Below are 15,406 nucleotides of genomic sequence, written 5' to 3'. Positions count from 1 at the left end.
ATAAGACAGAATCATGCTCCTCCACCTTATCAAAGTGAATGAAATCTAGGCGGAGAGAACAGCCGGAGTAGAAATGGTGCTATACTGACCAAAATCAGGGCTTGGAATACCATGGTCTTCTTGTTGTTGAACTGGAAGTCCCAGAAACCCTAGCAAATATTGAGTAATTGTGGAATTTCCAGTCCAACATCTTGTTTCAAACTCTAAATCCAACTAGAATTTGATGACTTGCCCAAGGTCACACAGTGCTCTCTATGGCTGAGCAGACATTCAAACCTGGTCTCTAGAATCCTAGTCCAATGCTCAAATCACTATACTATGTTAGTTCATTTAATCAGTTATTGAATGGTAAATAATCAATATGCCTGTAAACTCCATTGATTCAGTGCTCTATTATAGTCGAAACTAGTGACTAAAATGTAAGGAAATGTCAGAACAGAACCAAGGTTATCTTGCAAGCTATTTCATGTATTTGCATGTATTACCGGCTGACAACCTGTAAGATGGATTGGCCAGAAAGTTATTCATTATCAAGATCTCTGCCAAGGTTGCCAGGCAAAAAGGTATAATGCTTTCTGTTACACTTTAGTAACAGACTGGAAAATGTGTGGGCAAAGCTTGCATTTAAATGGAAGATTTAAAATGTGAAATGAATCTGGTTATGTCCTTGAGATGTGTCTTGCTTTTCCCTAAACAATTAGGATTTTCTACAAAGATTTGTAAGAGATAATAATAGATAGTCTTGTGCCCAACTCACAGGGCAGTGCATATAACACAATTATCTGTGATTCAACTGAACAGGAACATTTAACTAATGCAAGGATCCATAAAATGGAGACGAGTGAAAAATGAAGGCTAAAGCAGTCAAGTCATACCTCCAAACACCTTTGTACATTTTCTGTTTTGAAAATATTTTTTATTAAACTTTTATAACATGGGATAAATAAAAGAAAGGAGAAAAGGGTGGGATAGAGTGAAGGGAAAATGTAAAGGGGAGAGCTGGGGTAAGGATGGAAGGGAAAATGAGGGAGGGAAGTTGAAGGAAAGAGGGGGTTGGGTTGAAGGTTTTGGCTCCCAATCATCTTCACCTCGGTATGTAAAGTTCTTTTGTCCTTCAAAGTCCACTGCCTTTCCTGAAGTAGCTTTCTTTAAGAGCGTTATCTTCTTAATTTTCATCTTAATTCAATAATCCATTTCATATTTTCTTGAATTATGTAGTTCTTTGACTTAATGGCACTTGTATCTATGGTATCAAAGGAAAAAACAGAATAAAACTTTGAAAACCACTTCATTAGATCAGCTCTGATCAAAATTTGGGAAAAATACAAAGATAAATTCTATACCAAAACACCCATGGTGGATATCTCCACAAGAAGCAAACCATGGAAGGGAAATGGCACAAGAAAATTGGTTAACATACAAAGATATCTTGGAAAAACCTTTGTACATTTTCAATTGTGTAAATATAGGAGAATTCAGATTTGGTATCATGATTTAGTAGGTTATTAGAGGTTTCTTTTTAATTGCATCTTTCTTCTATACTAGAAGTGGGCAACTTTGGCAGATCCAAGAATACATTTTTGCTGTTTCCCCCTAATGTGGACACTCTCCCTACACATTGAGTTGCCTTATTACAAATTTATCCATTTGATTTGCATATTGTGAAAAATATTCTTTCTACTTTTTAATTTTTATTCTAATTATACAAATTCAAAACACTAATGCAGTAAGATATCCATCAGACATACATTGCCAGATGTACCATAATTGCTTGAAACCATGGATATGGCTGAACACTATTATGTTAGCTTACTTCCAGCTCCAGCATAATATAGCTGCATTGGAGAACCTAGAGATGATGGCGGGTTAGAGATGCTAGGTCATCTAGCAGAAATCTATGGTAACTTTCAGGGAAAGCATACCATAGAACAGTATATCTCAAACTGGTGGTTGAGACCTCGGGGGGGGGGGGGTCATGGGGGGTGTCAGAGGGGTTGCCAAAGATAATCAGAAAACACTTATTTATGATGGTTTTAGGAACACAGTGCTCTCCGGAGGTAGGTGAACTACAACTGTCCTAAATCACTGTCAATTCCTCCCAAATCCCTCCAGTATTTTGTGTTGGTCATGGCAGTTCTGTGTGGAAAGTTTGGCCCATTTATATCATTGCTGGGATTCAAGGCACTCGTTGATTATAGGAGAACTATAAATCCTGGCAAACACAACTCCCAAATCTCTATTTTCTCCAAACTCCACCAGTGTTCACATTTGGTTATATTGAGTATTCATGCCAAGTTTGGTCCAGATCCATCACTGTTTGAGTCCACAGTGCTCTCTGGATGTAGGTGAATTATAACTCTAAAACTCAAGGTCAATACTCACCAAACCCAGTATTTTCTGTTGGCCATGGGAGTTTTGTGTGCCAAGTTTCATTAGTGGACTTCAGAATGCTCTTTGATTGGAGGTAAACTATAAATTCCAGCAACTACAACTCCCAAATGACAAAATCAAGCTCCCACCCAACCCCACCAGTATTCAAATTTGTGCATATCGGGTATTTGTGCCAAATTTGGTCCAGTGAATGAAAATACATCATGCATATCAGATATTTACATTACGATTCATAACACTAGCAAAATTACAGTTATGAAGTAGCAGCTAAAATAATATTATGGTTGGGGGGTCACCACAACATGAGGAACTGTATTAAGGTGTCGCAGCATTAGACAGGTGGAGAAATACTGCCATAGAATCCCTTGGAGGGCATATAAAATACCTAGGTGATCAGGTACGGATAAGTGAAACCACAGATATGGGTTCTGCAGAAACTGGGATCTTACTGTGGTATCATTTTTTTCCTGGCCATCAGTATGGCTCAATTTTAGAACTTTTTTTTTCATATTAACCATGGACTTGAGCAAAATAATAGAGAGGATTTGTCAGAGTTTGTTATCGCTGGTGTATTTTTCAGAATACCATTGGCACTTTTGTCCAGTTCCCCATTCCATATCAGGATGAAAGATATATTTTTCCACTCCCTGCACAGACATTTCTAGTGAAGATTGTGTGCAGCAACTAGAGATCCTGATTAGGCAGCAAAGACACCAACTGCTTTGAGAAGCGTAGTAAAGGCTATATTATAGGAACTCAATTCCAGGATAGAAAAGTTGCCCACTGTGCTAATTTAACTTAATCTAGCTTCATTCTAGGGAAGAGATGAAAGACAGAGAGACTAATGGGTAGGAGAACACCCCTGGAACTATTAGTTTACGTCACAAGATGGCAGAGAAGACTGGAGGATGCTTTGTGTCATTCCAACTACTTAGTCCTGTTATTATTAAGCCATTCTTGACCCCTCAATGATAAGTGCTGTTTGAGTTCTAACAACTTTTGTAGCCAGCCCCCCCCCCCAATTGAGTTTTGAGTACCCTTTCAAATGTATATTATTTTTACAGTGATACAAATATTTTTGTGCACATTTCCCTCATGTATACAATCTTAGCTGAGACTATTTTTCAAATAGATACACAGTTTTATGAGCTTTTGGAAAGGAGAGAAAAATTCAAGGATTTCTGAGGCAAGAACTGATCCACCATATTGTCAATCCCAAAAGGTGGGAAATTGATGTTTTAAAATAGGGAAATACAAATCCAAGAAACAGTATTTAGTATATGGAATGTATTCTACCAATACCAACCATGAATTTTCTCACACATGCCTGTTTCCTCAGAAATAATACAAGTACACAAAATAAACTGCATTTCTCCTTTCCCCTCTTATCCACACTTTACAGTTTAACTTGAATTTAATCCTTTGATATGTTTACCACAGGCTTAAAAGGGAAGAAAACACTTTGCTTGCAGTTAGTTTATATTTATAGCTTTCATTTGTACTATTTTCCAATTCTCAATTCCTGCTTCTGCCAAGATAGATGCTTTCATTACTATTCCCACTGCACTGAACTTTGGGATGGGAGCAAAATATTAAAAGTAATAAATTATTAAGTGTACATAAAAGAAATCTGCCAGATATTAAAAAGGTGATGACTTTAATTTCAGATGATGATCTTAGATTTGCTCCCAGCAAGCAATGAAACAGCAAGACTAGTAGAAAGGTTGATTTGCAAAAAACATGGCCAAGTAAGTGGGGGGGGGGGGGTGAATCTGATTCAACACATTGAGCAACAGTCTGTGAGGCTGTTTTTGAAGGCAGCATTTCAAATAGACATATATGATAGCAGCATGTGGCTGCTGCTGGAAAAACACTTCTCCTGTACCACATTCCAGATTTTATGCTTCTTCTTGTTGTTGTTGTTCTTCTTCTTCGGTGAGCCCTCGTCCTAGTAGTATAGTCTTCCAAGATCAGTGTACTGGTGGGTCCATAGGTGACTGTGGAGCCCTATTCTTGATCTGCATCTTCTCCTGCAGTGAGGGTATTGGTTTCCAGGTGGAAGGCGGTCTCGGTCAGGGTTGGTTTGATGTGCCTTCCTCTTGGTACATTTCTCTCTTTCACCCTCCATTCGTGCATCTTCAAATTCTACAGCACTGCTGGTCACAGCTGACCTCCAGCTGGAGTGCTCAAGGGCCAGGGCTTCCCAGTTCTCAGTGTCAATGCCAAAGTTTTAAAGGTTGGCTTTGAGCCCATCTCTAAACATCTTTTCCTGTCCACCAACATTTCACTTTCTGTTCTTCAGTTCGAGCGGTGGTCGGACATCTGGACAACGTGGCTGGTCCAGCAGAGTTGATGGCAGAGGACCATTGCTTCAATACTGGTGGTCTTTGCTTCTTCCAGCATGCAGACATTTGTCCGCTTGTCTTCCCAAGAGATTTGCAGGATTTTCCAGGGGCAGTGCTGATGGAATCGTTTCAGGAGTTGCATGTGATATTTGTAGATAGTCTCGCAGGTGTATAGGAGGGTTGGGAGGACAATGGCTTTACCTTGGGATCCCTATGGATGTCCCAGTTCTCAAACACTCTCTGCTTCATTCCGAAAAAAGCTGCACTCGCAGAACATAGGCGGTGTTGTATTTCTGTGTCAATGTTGACTTTTGTGGAGAGGTCGCTGTCAAGGTAGCGGAAATGATCAACATTTTCTAATGTTACTCCATTAAAGTACTTAATTCAAATCACTTGCCTTTTTTAAAGGTGTCACCTTCTGTCAGATCTTGGAAATTTTGAAAGTTGTGCTTTTTGAAAATGATGAGGTAGTGCCAAGTCTGATTTTTATTGTTATTCATCAAGGGTAGCAAAATATTGTAATGAATATAAAAAGCACCCCGTGATATTATGGTTACTATGGTGTGATTATGAATGCTGTCTGCCATAGGGATGATGGTACAGGTATTTTGAATCTAGGTAATTTAGGAATGATTTCAGATAAAAATGTTGACCTTCCCATTCCCACTAATCACATCTCCAACCCATTCCCTATTCGGATATCAGCTAGCACACCAACGACTTAAATTGAGAATTCATTTTCTAAGTTCTACAGAGATAGTCGCAGGAACACCTCAGCAAATGAGAGTCCAAAAGTGGCAGGCTAAAACCCAGAACCTCAATCAATGACTGATAGCAAATGAGAGACTCCCCCTGGGCACACAGAAAACTGGACAACTTGAAAGGCTCTGAACAGACTGCGCTCTGGCACCATGAGATGCGGAGCCAACCTTATGAAATGGGGCTACACAGTGGAGTCCACAGCATGTGAATGTGAAGAAGATCAAACCACAGACCATCTATTAGAATACAGTCTAAGCCCCGCCACATGCACAATGGAGGACCTTCTTATAGCAACACCAGAGGCACTCCAAGTGGCCAGATACTGGTCAAAGGACATTTAATAGAATGTCAAGTTTTCAAACGTTATGTTTTTTTAAAAAAAAAAATACAATAAATACGATAAATAAATAACCAGTTTATTAAAATATAGCAGCTCTTTGAAAAATAAATGGCTATTATTATTGCTTATAATACCAAGGAGGAGGGGGGCATCTTTTCAATTTAAAAACAATTTAGTGTTTTCTGGGGAACAAGATTCTAATAACATCTATATTCTCCCCTAGCAGCACAGGCAATCCCCAAAATGCACTCCACTAAAATGATCATTTTTATTTCCTGAGCCAGATTGACTTTTCTTTTTCGATTTATTTCAGATTGTTGGTTTATTAAATGCCTATAAATTATCCACAATAATTACTGAGCTTTTGGTGCAGCAAGAGTAGTTTTATGGAAGACTACATTCTTAATACAATTCACACAAATCTTAATAGCAGTCACAGATAATTAGGATCATTTAATCAGTGCAGAATGCAGATGAGTTGCTGAAATCAGAAAGCCAAAATCTGGAAGAATATAGGGATTCTGCTGTTGCTGTTCAGGCGTTACCATAATGTGGCACATACACTGTTTCTAAAACAGTGGTTCTCAACCTGTGGGTCCCCAGGTGTTTTGGCCTTCAGCTCTCAGAAATCCTAACAGCTGGTAAACTGGCTGGGATTTCTGGGAATCATAGGCCAAAACACCTGGGGACCCACAGGTTGAGAACCTCTGTTTTAAAAGGAGGTCTAGTGGGGGGGGGGGCACACCACATTTTCCCATTGATAAAGCAACTATAGTAGATAAATGTGGAAGTAACCCAAGTGTCATGAAAAACTTTTCAATAACTTTGAAGCATAGGTTCTTTTTATTGCAATTTCCAGTGTGAGAGGGTATATCAGATTGCAGAAAACATTTAGACATAGAATGACATTGGACATACAGACATATAGATTCTATGCAACTACATTGGATTCACAATTACATTAACAAACGAACAAAGGGGAAATACATTTTCACTCAACATTCACACACATGTACACGCATTCATCCACATGCATCCAAAATATTACCATATCATTTTCTCCCTCCTTGGAGAAGCACCTGTTAGGCCAGACCCTGCTTTCCTGCAGCCTGCTAATGCATAGTTCCATAATTTGCATAATGCCAAAATTTCAAAATGCTGAAATCCCGAAACTTCTTTCCCTAAGCACAATGCCAAAGACCAGATCTCTGTTTTCCATACAGCAGAACCTGACTCCCTGCACAAAATTTAAGACTCCAAAAGCACACTTCTTCCTTCCTCTTCCTTTGAGAAAAAAGCCCCAAAGTGACCAGACTGCTCCCTTGCAAATCTGCCACTCCATGGTACACTATCTCTCTCCTTCCCATGGAGCAGAGCATAGCAGGTGGAATAGACTCCTTAGGTCTGCCACACTTTGAGCATTATTAGATTGAGTCTTTTATAGAAACATTCTGCTGATATAGTCCCAAAATTGTAAATTAATGATAGACGTCTTCCATCCTGGATCCATCTCAGTTTCACAAACCTGTGCATTTTTATGAACTCCCTGCAAATAACTTGCTCCTATTTTTATCTCATTAGAGTTTTAAAACATTTTATCCTGTACATGTGGCCCGCCCACTGTTACCGCGATTGTGTTATTGTAATGTTATTTTGTTACTGTATTCAAATCTTTTTTTTTCTATTTAATTTTGATGGTGTTGCTTGTTGTTTATGTTTTGGTTTTATTTTGCTGTAACATGTTTGCTTGGCCCCATGTAAGCCACTCTAAGTCCCTCATGGGGAGATGATGGCAGGGTATCAATAAAGTTTATTATTATTATTTATTCCTGGGCAGATGTTGATCCTCTTGATTGGTGTTGATCTTATGTTGACTTCCTTCTTAAAATTGTAAACATTTCTGTTATCACTGTCCTAATTTTTCTCAGAGTTTACTTTTCAGTTGATATTAGCAACTTTTAAATACAATCCAGTAAGCAGGTAGTTAGTCATTGCAGACCTTAATATTATACAGATGTCTCCAAAATTACTAGTGCCATCCATACATTCATCTTCCATTCTTCCATTCATTCCCACACATCATATTAAATTCATATTTATCAAATCTGTACATTGAATTTCTTATTACACAAGCATGTGTGCATGCATTTAGTTCTCTCTTCCCCTCCCCCAAATAGTGGTTGCCACATCAGTGGAATATTGTGCAAAAGGTTTTTCTTGCTCTATACAAGCTATCCAGCAGCATTAGCAGGTCTATGGTATCCCTCAGATACAAACACACTTCTTAAGAGAGTGCAACAAGAGCTAACATTAGCAATTATTCCAACAATGATAATTTTGCCAACAGAATGTTTATCTTGTCCAGATTATGCTGATTTTGGACTGCATCCAGTCTCTCATTGACCAAAGAGAATCATAATATCTCTAGAATCAAATGAAAAGGAGAGTTGGATGTTATAAGCCTGCTGTTGGCACTGTATCATAGATGTTCTAATATCTTATCCTGAAAGCGTTGTGTAGATGTCAAAATGCTTTGGAGGGGGAGCCCTATGAAACAGCACGAGCCAAAGGCCAAATGAATGAGTAAGCATTGTTGAGTTGGTTCAAGAACAGCATGCTGAATTTATGAAGTCTAAATATTTTCTGTTCCTGATATAACTTAAAGCCACTCAAGTACAATGTTGATAAGGGTTAGAATGAAAAACGTTTGAATCAATACTTTTATCTCTTTGAATGTCTGCTTCTAGGATTCATTGAGTTGTTCAGTTCAATACATCATCTGAATTCATATCCCTTGCTTCAGTTTTATGATTTCATCATTTACCATTACAGCGATTAGGAAGAAGGTCTTTGTTTTTCCTTTCAGTACTTTAGTGCTTTTAATGCCAAAGAAAAAGCAAACTTAGACTGAATATGATTCCATAGGCCAATTACAATTGCAATTAAAAATAAATATTAAAAGTACTGAAACATGAACCTATTGTTGAACAAGAGCTCTCAGTGGTGCAGTGGGTTAAACTGCTGAGCTGCTGAACTTGCTGACTGAAAGGTCAGCAGTTTGAATCCAAGGAGTGGGATGAGCTCCCGTTGTTAGCCCCAGCTTACCAACCTCAAAAACATGCAAATATGAGTAGACCAATAGGTACCGCAAGGAGTCCCTGGTGGTGCAGTGGGTTAAACCCTTGTGCTGGCAGGACTGAAGAGGTTTGAATTCAGAGAGAGCGCAGATGAGCTCCCTCTGTCAGCTCCAGCTTCCCATGCGGGGACATGAGAGATGGATGATGAAACATCAAAACATCTGGATGTCCCCTGGGCAACATCCTTGCAGATGGCCAATTCTTTCACACCAGAAGCGATTTGCAGTATCTCAAGTCACTCCTGACACCCAAAAAAAAAAAAAAGTACCACTTCAGCAGGAAGGTAATTGTGCTCCATGCAGTCATGCCAGCCATGGAGATATCTACAAACAATGCCGGCTCTTCGTATTAGAAATGGAGATGAGCACCACCCCTCAGAGTCGGACCCTAAATGTATTTAAGTTGTATATATATTGGAGATACTGTGCTTAGCCATAATCTTATTTAAAACCTTTGATCAAATTACAATCTTTTAATTGAAGTTCTTAGTCTATTTTTTACAACTTGTCTAGTAGTCCTTTTCTTTCTCCATATACAGACAGTCTTCAATGTTTACTGCAGTTAGGTTCATGGAAACCCCCACAAAGATGGAAAACAGAAAATAAAAAAGTCACTATTTGATTTTTTTTACCCAGGGCAACACCTCTCTAGTGTGACTTTATGGTCACCTTTCCCCAGACATTGATTATAGAATTGTGCTGGAGGATGTAGAGCAGCATTTCTCAACCTGGGGGCTGGGACACTGAGGGAAGGGAGTAACAAGGGGGTGTCAAAGGGGTTGCTAAAGACTATCAGAAAACACAGTATTTTCTGTTGGTCATGGGGGCTCTGTGTGGGAAGTTTGGCCCAATTCTATCTTTGGTGGGGTTCAGAATGGTCTTTGATTGTAGGTGAACTATAAATCCCAGCAGCAACAACCTCCAAATTTCAGGGTCTGTTTTGCCCAAACTCCACCAGTGCTCACATTTAGGCATATTGAGTATTTGTGCCAAGTTAGTCCAGATCCATCATTGTTTGAGTCCATAATGCTCTGTGCATGTAGGTGAACTACAACTCCAAAACTCAAGATCGATGCCCACTAAACCTTTCCAGTATTTTCTGTTGGTCATGGGAGTTCTGTGTGCCAAGTTTTGTTCAATGGCATCATTGCTGGAGTTCAGAGTTCTCTTGGATTGTAGATGAACAATAAATCCAGCAAGTACAACTCCCAAATGACAAAATCAATCCCCACCCAACCCTACCATTATTCAAATTTGGGCATATTGGGTATTTGTGCCAAATTGGTCCAGTGAATGAAAATACATCCTGCATATCAGATATTTACATTATGATTCATAACAGTAACAAATTACAGTTATGAAGTAGCAAAGAATATAATTTTATGGTCGGGGATCACCACAACATGAGGAAGAAGAATAATGCAGTCACGGCATTAGAAAGGTTGAGAACCACTGAACTAAAGAGACTATACTAACCACATCCATGAATAATCAAATTCGCAAAAAATAAATCTGCAAAGGTAGGCTGACTATAATACAAAGACCATCCTGACCTTGAGGGCTGTGTGGCTTTATCAGTGCTCGTCTCTTGTTGTCCTCTTTTATCCCTATGTTCCTGTGAGCTCAACTGCAAAGCTAATCTTTTCCCTGTACACTCTGTAAAATACAATTCCCATCCTGACCAACAATTTCTTCTTCCTTTATCTAAAGTCCATTGCAAATAACCCAGCTGCTCGTTTTATTCTTTGCATTCGGATCATGATGGGATGTCTGATCAGCCAGTTGGTGTTAAATGCATCAATGCCACAAACACAGCTTTGTTTTGTTTGTTTCTTTGTTTGTTTATGTAGTTTTTAAATAAATTGTGATTGGTTTTCTAGGTAAATTTAATTGCAACATGAAAAATCATAATATTGATTAGATGTTCTATGCACTTAAAATAATATCTACTTTTCAAACTTCACATATCCACATTCAGCACAAGTTATCTAGGATTTTCTCTTTTTCTATGTCATATGTCAAAAACAGGCTTAAGAGATACAACCAAATCCTGAGCCTGAAGGAATCCAGACTTTTAAATGTAGGGAAAAAACACATTTTGTATAGTTCCAAGAAAGATCAAAGAAAAGATTTAGTGAGTTAACCTAGTCTTTCAAGAATCATCGAAGGGCATGAAAAAAATTGACAATATATTGTATATTTTGGCTTCAAAAGACAATGATGTCTAGCACTGTGTCTAAAGACCAGGTGGCACTTTAAACACTGAAATTGTTAAAGGTGAGGATTTTAAAAGTATGGAGACAGGTGTCTGCTTGAAAGAGACATCTGGTAGTTTTTCAAGGGGAAAAGCCCCTCTTTGAATAGATTGGTAGGCTAAACCAGCAGAAGATTATAATGAGCCATGAACTTGAAAATCAAAGGTAGAAAAGAAGGAAATCAAAGGTTCCTTCAAGATCCTTTATGCTGCCATTTTTAAAAGGAAAGATTTGAGTATTTTTATACTTCTATGGGTTTAGTTTTGTCAAACTGACTTGAGCCAGAGCCAGAGGATCCGATGGTCTTAAGCTTTCAGATTGATACAATTTTCAGTTGTATTGTTTCAGCATAAAAAAGATGAACTTGCCTCCATAGCCCAAGCAGTCACTGTAGCATCAATGTTGGAACAACAACTATATCTGAAAAAAAAATCCCATGGAAATAAAGTCCAATTTTGGTCTCTGCCGTTCTAGCCACTAATGAAGAGGATGGCTTTTTTTAGTTGGCTGATATTCTGCCAGAGACCAACATCATCATAAGTACAATTATGTGGGAATTAGAACTGGGCAGTTTTCATGAAGTTCAGTCATATCCAGTAAAGAGCTGCTGTTGTGGTACTACAGGTAGAGCTAGTAAAGTTACCACTGTACATTGGGACAATTCACAAAGACTTTACTTACTTACTAGGCGATCCCTCATTGGCCGAGTAGGATAGTCTTCCAGGATCAGTATTCTTGTGGGTCCGTAGGTGGCTGTGGAGCCCTATTCTTGTTCTGCCACTTCTTCCGCAGTGAGGGCATTGGTTTCCAGGTGGAAGGCGGTCCCGGTCCGGGTTGGCTTGACACGCCTTCCTCTTGGCAAATTTCTCTCTTTCACCCTCCATTCATACCTCTTCAAATTCTGCAGCACTGCTGGTCACAGCTGACCTCCAGCTGGAGCGCTCAAGGGCCAGGGCTTCCCAGTTCTCAGTGTCTATGCCAGAGTTCACAAAGGACGAGGAAAGTTAATGAGCATCAAGACCAACATGCACTGGTTCTTTTGTGCTTAGGCCCCATTGTATATTGGTCCTATTGGGCATCAGGGCACTGTCTAGGTGGCACATTTTGCTAGTGTCTTCTTATGTATTATATGTATATATTTTAATATATGCTTTTACAATTGGATTTAACTATGATTTAGTATGTGACTTTATAGATGTTTGATGTGTGCCATCTCAAGTAAAAAGGAGAGAAAGGTTAGAAATTTTAAAAAAATCTTCCTCCTCCTCTTCCTGTCTTCATAATTTGATAATAGGGTTTCTTAACACCTTTACTACATGGCTAGTAGTTATAATGTGGTGGGAGGAGCTAAGCAAGCCTGTTTTGTGCCAGCCAATCACAGCTATGGGAATGCTATGTAGAAGGGGACCATGGGTAGAAAGGACACAGAATTGAGTCTTGTCACTGATAGAAAACAGACAGGGGGGAAATGTCCTGGGAATAGGGAAAGGTTTGCAGAGAGATCATAGAAATATGGCATAGAGAAAGGGAGAAGATGTCAGACAGATTGGACAATCAGCCATGCAAAGGACTGAATAAGGATTTGGCCAGCATAGCGTCCATTTTAACTACATCTTGCTACATTTTAACTGTGTTGATCGGGCTTGTAAACCGCCCTGAGTCCCTTCAGGGAGATGGAGGCAGGGTATAAGAATAAAGTTGTTGTTTTTTTTGTTGTTGCTGTTGTTGTTGTTGTTGTTGTTTAGTGATTTGGGTGTTGGATTATGACTCTGGAGGCCAGGGGTTGATTCCTCACTCAAATATGAAAACCCATTTAGTGACCTTTAGTAAATCACACATTCTCAGCCGCAGAAAACTTTGCATTTATTTATTTATCGTGTCAGGAGCAAACTAAACAGTTGTATTGTATTTAAAAAACAAAACAAAAACATAAAGTTTGCAAACTTGGCATTCTATTAAATGTCCTTTGACCAGAAGCTGGCCACTTGGGAGTGCCTCTGGTGTCGTTGTGAGAAGGTCCTCCATTGTGCACGTAGCAGGGCTCAGGTTGCATTGTAGTAGGTGGTCTGTGGTTTGCTCTTCTCCACATTCTGTAATAGGTTCATCATAGCCTCACTATAAGTCAGAAATAACTTGAAAGCACACACCAACAACAAATGATTAAATCATTCAATTTCCGATCTAATTATGTTTTAATAAACTTCTACTCATTTACTCTTTTTACAACCATTCTCAGGTATTCCTGTTACATTTTATACAGAATCTGGCCACACCACCATGCAACAACAGAACAACACATCCACTGATCCATATAGGCCTAAGTACCCAATCTGAGAGGAAATGAGGCCCGGTGAACAATAAGAGCTTAAGGTCAGCCTGGATAGGAGGTATACCATAGTCACATTCATTATAATATCAGGGCAGCACTTCGGGTTGTCTGTTGTAAAAACACAACTTCTTTTGTATTGAAGGTATTCGACAAAATGAAAACCTCAATAATAAACTCATCAGGAAAGTTAACTAAAAATGTTTATGGTGATCGAGTGTGCACATGTCTTCATGCAAGATCCAGTTTGCTTTTTCTGCCTGCATGACTGCAATCACTAATGCGGTGACACATCAATCTGAGTGAAGTGTGGGATGCATCTACCTACTCAAGGACAAATTTGGTTACTACTTCATTTAGGGGTAGATATTTGTTTAGGAAACATACACTAAAAATATCTTAGTTGACACAAACTTGGCATTCTCTTCCAGCTGAGAAAAAAGAAACAAAATCTTTTTATAAGCTATCTTTCCTTCATACTTCAAGAAGTTTTCTAAGTTCAAGAAATTTTTATTATTTGTTTTTTATTTTTTCAAGCCTATCTAGTTCTGGTCCAAGTTTCCCTACAGAACCACATGTTTTCCCCCTCAAAGGCTCATGCTAGATCTGCCTGCACAAATAGAAGGCATCAGAAATTGTGGCAATCCATTTCTTCCAACTAAAGAGAGAGAGACAGTGAAACATGAAATCAATACTTTTTTGTGAATTTTCTGCTTGAAGTCATGGAATGGTTATTTCCCTCTTGAGTATTTTACTCAAATCTTGACTTTCTACCTTCAATTTAAAATTTGTCAACAATTAGGTTGCATATAGATAATGCTAGATGGAGATGCTTCCTAATTTTTATGGAGATGGAGGAAAGATATTTATACGTTCTTATGAAAGCAAGTGGTAGCTGGCTTCTCTGTGGAAATATTTCTCATCAGTTCAAGGCATTTCTGTTAATCTCATCCTCAGCCATCAAAGCTTTCAGTGAACTCATGGTGACCACTGCATATCAGCTTCATTTAAAAGCTTATATCCGTGTCCCTATTAACTATTTATTGGCATGTTTATTTATTTATTTGCCATATTTCTCAGCCCGGAGGCAACTCAAGGCGGTTCACAGTCGGCAACAATTTGATGCCTCAACAATTATAAAACAATTAAAACAATCATAAAATACTATTAAAACCTTTAGCATATGATATAAAAACCGTACAAAGCCATAAAAACATTGTCATAAGAGTCTCCTTGCCAAAGTCATTATACAATTGCATTGTCAAGTCATTCAATGATTTCATATAATTATGCTGTATTAGTGAAAGCTTTCTCAAAAAGCCAGGTTTTAACCTTTTTTGAAAATTTCAGAAGGGAGGGGGCCGATCTAATATCCCCAGGCAGGGTGTTCCATAGCCGATGAGCCACCACTGAGAAGGCCCTATCTCTTGTCCCCGCCAAACACAACTACGAAGGAGGCAGGACTGAGAGCCTCCCCAAAAGATCTTAAAATCCTAGATGGTTCATAAGGAGAGATATGTTCGGATAGATAAGCTGGGCCAAAACCGTTTTCTTATTTTGGTCAGATTTTGCCCAAGGTTTTTTAAAGGAATTACACACATACTGTTTCATCATTATCTTTAGTCATAAGGCTTCAGACTAAATTTCTCCAAGATCCACTTCACTGCTTCTTGGTTTCTCACACACTGAGGATCAGCACATTGTTTTTCCATGAAGATATTTGGAGTTTTCATAAGGACTATGTCACTTTAAGGTTCCTCCGACAGTCAGAGGCATCCCTAGGTAATTTTCAATGGTAAGCAAACAGTATTTTGGCACCCCCCCCCCCAACCAATCATTGATATGGAGCAG

Source organism: Anolis sagrei, chromosome 3 (genome assembly GCF_037176765.1).
Source record: "Anolis sagrei isolate rAnoSag1 chromosome 3, rAnoSag1.mat, whole genome shotgun sequence".
Classification (NCBI taxonomy): Eukaryota; Metazoa; Chordata; class Lepidosauria; order Squamata; family Dactyloidae; genus Anolis; species Anolis sagrei.
This window is presented reverse-complemented; position numbering follows the sequence as displayed.